Raw genomic sequence first — 6,000 nt, forward strand, 5'->3', positions numbered from 1 at the left:
ATTTAGCACTGATTCATGATTGCAGCTCATGCATGGAAACAGCACTGAAATGCCTGCCTAATCAAACCGGATGAACCCAGCTCCAATGGAGTGTCTGAAGAGGGAGGATAAACAAGGTCATGACTGCCGGTGCCTTCTGGGAACGAATGGACAGGAAGAGTGAGCAAACATGCGGCCACTCTTCTCGCTGTCTGGACGGACTTCCAGTGAACTGGAAGTTACTTCACTTCAGCCCAAATTGCTCTTTTTTATCTCTCATTGAACCCACCCACATTTGGTCTTTCTGTGTAACATGTTGTTCTTGACATTTTCTTATTTCTTCTTCCCACTGCTTCAGTCTGAGTGTGCTGACACAGTCGCAGCGTGGCCAGCGCTGGGAAACCAAACCTCTGTGCACACACTACACATTCGAGCTCTGCTCAGCTTGGGTCAATACAAACAAAATCTCTCTCCCCCTCATTTTCTCTCTCACAGAGCCTCAAACAATGGCACACAAAACAAGACGAACACAATAGTAAATGCTCTGTAAATAAGTAGGAATGAGATAAAGACAGTGGAAGAAGAAGAAAAGTATACTTTGTCCTGCAATGAAGCTCCTCACTGAAACGTTCCCCTTCTCTCTGGGGTTCATTCGCTGTCCGTGTGCAGCAAGATCTCCGTCTAAATAAATAAATAAATCTGGGTAAATTCCCAGATGATTAAACATGCAACTATTTTGCTGGCAATAACTGAAATGAGTAAAGAAAATCAACAACCTATTCATGCAAGATAATTCATAATTTTATTTGGGGGGGGGGGGGGGTTATATTGGCTGGGTCTGATTATTGGGGGGGGGGGCATAACCCCCCTAACCCCCCTGGAAATTACACCCCTGATGTGCAGGCTCTTTCAGTGGACATCAGTACATGTAACTGTCAAATGTTATAAGAGTAAATGTACTTCAGTGAAAACCCACAACATCAACTCGAACATGACAAATGAACATCTGTGACATATCTTACACATCCCTTTATTAAATATATATATATATATATATATATTATATATATATATATATATATATATATATATATATAATATATCCTCTGAAATGATCGAACGTTGCACATCTCCACACTGCCCTCTGCTGGCTGCCAGTGGACACCACAAATACAGAGAGGATTTTCTTATCTTTTTGCACAACAGACTGTTTATATTAAGATTCTCTTTGTCTCCGCTATGCTGTTGTAGAGTTGGCCTTTTCTCCCTTGCCTCATGCGCACTTGCTCTTGCTCACTGAGTGGCTGTCTGAGGAGCTCTTGTTGACATTGAACAGTTACTTATTATCAGTATGAGGAAGAGAACAGAAGGAGATAACGGGCACTGTCTCCCAATCACTGACCGGGAGAAAAGGAAAAACTAAAGAGAAGCAGGACGCCGTGTTTTGAGAACAATGCTTTCTTTTTCCACATCCTTCTCTTTTCTTGTGAGTGTGAGTTGAATGTATTGTGCGCATGCATAAAAGCCCGCATGCATGTGAGTGTTTTACGACAGCACTTGTTGGTCACTGCGTCTTCACTGTTCAGCACAGCAACACTGACTCATTTATTCGTTTACGCAACAATTTCACTTCGTTATTCAAAGAGTCGCCAAATACTGTAATCCGTGTCAGGAACACTGACAGATCACCAGCTGTTTCTTGTGACGACTTAGACTCCCACACTGATATGAGCTGCAAAGCATGCACGGTCATAGATGATCAGTGAACAGGTGACAACTACCACACTTATCCTGGATGTGCTTTAAATCAGCCTCATCCCCAAAGTGAAAAACAGCCCACTAATATGATCTAATTCTGAAAATTATCAATAAAAAGTTGTGACGATCCTGTTTTCTGTCTCTTTGGCTCTCTGATGTTTTTTAGCTGATGATAGGTTCGTCATCATCTTTTGTGTTCCCATTCTGTCCCTCCAACCTCTGTCTTTGTGTCAGGTTCATATGTCGTATGTTAGAGTTAGTCATTTCCTGTTTTATTTTGATAGTCTTTCACTCCATGTCCATTATGTTCAGTTTTGCTTTGTGTGCCTCATTAGTCTGTGATTAGTTTGAGCTGTGTTTGTCCGCCTGCGTGCATACATACTAGCTCACTCTTTTGTGTTATCCCTTGAGTGCTTCAGGTCCGATTGCTGCCTGCCACACAGCCCACTTTGACACATTTCCTGCTGTTTGGTTCAGTGAGAACCAAACGGTAGCAGCTCAGAATATTCAAGAAAAGTGAAAACAGAGCCTCATAATGAGGAAGAAAGCTGATGTAGGTGACTTTGAGTGCAGCACGGTTGATGGTGAGATTTTCCCACACAAACATTCCCATGGTTCACAGAGAATGGACCCAAAAAGAGAAAACGTTCAGTGAGCAGCAGCTCTCTGAGAGAAAATGCTTGATGCCAGAGAAGAATGGCCGAGCTGCTTTGAGCTGATAGGAACAGTAACTCATCTCTGAATAAACACATCTAACCTCGAAGCAGCAGAAAACCACACTGACTCACATGGGCTCACTACAACTCAACGACATGAGACTGGAAGAAGTTCCTCGGTCTGATGAATCTCGATTTCTGCTGTGACATTCGGCAGGTCGAATCAAAGTTTGGAGTAAACGTCATAAAGGCACGGATCCAGGATCGTTAATGCTAATCATAATCATAAATACTTGTCACAGTCTGGCTGAGGCAGACTGTATGCGTTTGCAAAAGAGGACTCAAACGCAGACCAAAAACAAACGTGACGTGGATTAACAAAAAACAAGCCGTTTATTAAGGCTAGCAAAAACGGTACAAACAAAGTAAACAAAAACCTAAACTCGGTGAACAAAAACTAAAAAGGCTAATGAGGGAAGTGGGAACACATGGGGAAACAGCTGACACACATGAATGTAACAACGTCACAAGGGGAGATTAAAACTAAAAATATTGAAAAGAGGACCCCTTCAAAATAAAACAGGAAACATAATGAGACGCAGACATGAGAACATGAATCAGAATCAGAATCCTTTATTTCCCCTAGGGAGCAATACTTGACAACATAAGACACACAGACATGAAACACATGAAGGGCAAGGGAGACTTAACAGGGGTTGAAAACACAAGGGGAAACTAAAAGGCAAATGAACGTAGAGAACCTAAATAACTTAAACATACCATAAACAACAGAATAAACCAAAACTCCAAAACGCTGGGGCAAAAGACCCAGGATATTGATAATACTACAACATACCGACAAGTATGGTAGCCGTTGAACGTTTTAGATTCAAGGATGCATTACTGAAAAGCTGGGCTAAAGTAGGCCTGTTGATAAAGACGTGAAAGTGTTGGCTAAAATGGTATCAATAAAAAAAAGGCTCTAAACATAATGATTAAAATGAGTAAATAGTTGGTTGTAATCGCAGGTCAGTGGTTCTTGGTTTCTGTCTCTGTGCTTCTCCTGTGTTCCTTGTGTTGCGTCTAGTTTCGTTTTGTTTTCACGTCTGTGCTTCTCATCGTTTCAGTGTCAAGTGTTTCCTGTTTTACTTTGACAGGCTGCAGTTTTGATTACCCCGGTCTCGTTGTGTGGGATTTCTCACAGCTGTGCTCTGCTCCTGTGTCTCATTCTCTCGTTATCCCTCTGTGTGTTGAGCCCCTTGTCGTCCTCTGTTTGTTGCCGGATTGTCTGTGTATTACCTTCTTTGAGTTCCTGGTCTCAGGTTTTCATGTTCTGTGTTTCACGTCTCAGGTTTTTAGTTCCTTTGTATTACTTTGCAGTTGTTCCCAGTTTAAGTTTTGTGTAGTTCTTAGTCACTTTCTCCTTTGATTTTTATTGTGTTCCTGCCACCATTAAAGTCCATTCGTCAGTGTCTGCAGTTGGGTCCACACTCTCTCCACTCCACAAGTTTATTAGCATTCATTTATGCACAGCTCTCTGAAGTGGGTTTAGGGTTAGGGTGGACAAACATCTCCGCTTTGATCCTGTCTGTCCAAAACAAGCCTGGTCAGCCTTTTTCTGACTATTTGTGACTATGCTGTCGTTATCTTTAACCTTTAACATGCTAACAGAGGCCTGTAGACTCGGAGATGGATCTCTTTTTACAGTTTCTCTGAGCGTTGCATGGTCTAACTATGTTGCGAGGTCCACTTGTAACTGTGCTAAATGATTTCCACTGTCTATTAGGCTTTCTCACTGCAGCCTGATAGACTTCATATTGTTTGGAAATGGCCTGATAAACCTCCTTGGTGTCATGTTAGCTCACACCTGAATCCTCCAGACCTGCAAAGTGTCGCAACTTTTGCTTTCATAGAGTGCTCATACTGACGTTCGTAGTCAAATACAATTACCAGCTGTGTTGTACTCTCTTAATTCTTACAGAGGTCGTAAAGTTGTACTTAGGGCTCCGTACAGGCCTGTGAAAAACTATGTGAAAACCTTTTTTTTCTGTATATACACTGTGAAAAGCGTTACTCATCGAGGTTAAGACACCCACCATGAACTGTAATGTGGAAAAAGCAGCTGAGGACCTCTGTTGTATCTCCCTCTTGTTTCCTGTCATCTATGCACGATTGGTATCTGGTAAAATCAAAACAGGAACACGCTGCTTATGGACTGAACACATTCTTTGTGGTCCAATGAGCTTCACGCCAGAAACTTGGAAGTCAGTTATTAATGTAATCGCAATGAAACCACGGTTAAACGAGTGGAAACACAGCCAATGTAAAAGTCATTATTATTTCAACGGCTGACATGTTTAATTTACTCAGTTAATCTGGAATGATCGTCTTGCCTGTGATATTTGTTTCCGAGTCACATTTTCATATATTGGTGCACTTGTAGAAGAAATGTGATTTTTAAGATGCATTACAGATGCTTTACGGTGACACCAGCATAACAAAGGCCTGATGTTCAGTGTGTGGTGTGTACATAGGTCTAACCATAGCTCATTTTCATACAATATGGAAATGAGATTCCTAGAAACTTGAAAGCACAACAGCGTGCTTTAGAAATGGCGTCTTTTTGAATGCTTCTGTGGATGGAAAATTACATTATGCTTTATGGTGTTATGACAGTGAGCTAAGAGTCAATCAACTTTTAAATAAGAGATGAAGGAGCAATCACAGAGAGAGGCGACTGGGACTGATGAATGCTGCAGACTCTGTTCTGGTAAAGTAAAGCTGCTCTGCTGCTACTGTACCTCTAGTCTACTCACAGCACACATACTTACACTAACACACAAACATTCACATTTTGCAGAAAAGCATGCATGCATATGTGAGCTTCCACACAAACACAGACATGTGTAACACACTGCAGGACAAGCAGGCTTTTGGGTCTACTGCATTATTAATAAAGTGCAAGGTGCTGTATGTGACAATATTAAATGTCTAAGGGCCCTGCTACAAAACTGCTGCAGCACCTGCTCAATTTTTCAGGTAATAAAGAGCCGAGTTATGTTGACTGGATATAAAATCTGAGCCAAAAAATATCGTAAAAACTGTAAAATCTCTTACCTCAATGCAGAATCTGCTTCCCTGTCAACACAGGAGTTATGAGCAGAGCTGTCCACTTGCAGCTCTTCCGCTATGTTTCATGTTTGCATCATCCAGCTAAACGCATGCAAACATCACATGTGGTAGACCAGGCCCCAAATTTCTGTGTTTTCAAATGATGCAGTTTGGAAATATGCACAGCACACGAGAGAGGGCTCCAACTCAATATTTGTATGTGTTTTAGCAAATTGTGGTGTAAAATATTTTATTTATGTCTTACATTGTCGATTTGACCATGATCTGGATCTTAGCATATGTGGTTATGTTATGTCCACGTGACAGTCCTCATTAAGCAACACGTAGCATTCAATTGCTGTATCACACGTGGCCACCAGAGAGCAGCACAATCTCTCTTCTAAAGGAAAAGAAAAGAGGGGGGGACACCTGAGGTAAACTGAAATGAATAAGAAGCAACTTCAGGACATAACAGCTGTATTAGGTAAGGTCTGGT

Source organism: Aulonocara stuartgranti (genome assembly GCF_965226115.1).
Source record: "Aulonocara stuartgranti genome assembly, chromosome: 23".
Taxonomy (NCBI): domain Eukaryota; kingdom Metazoa; phylum Chordata; class Actinopteri; order Cichliformes; family Cichlidae; genus Aulonocara; species Aulonocara stuartgranti.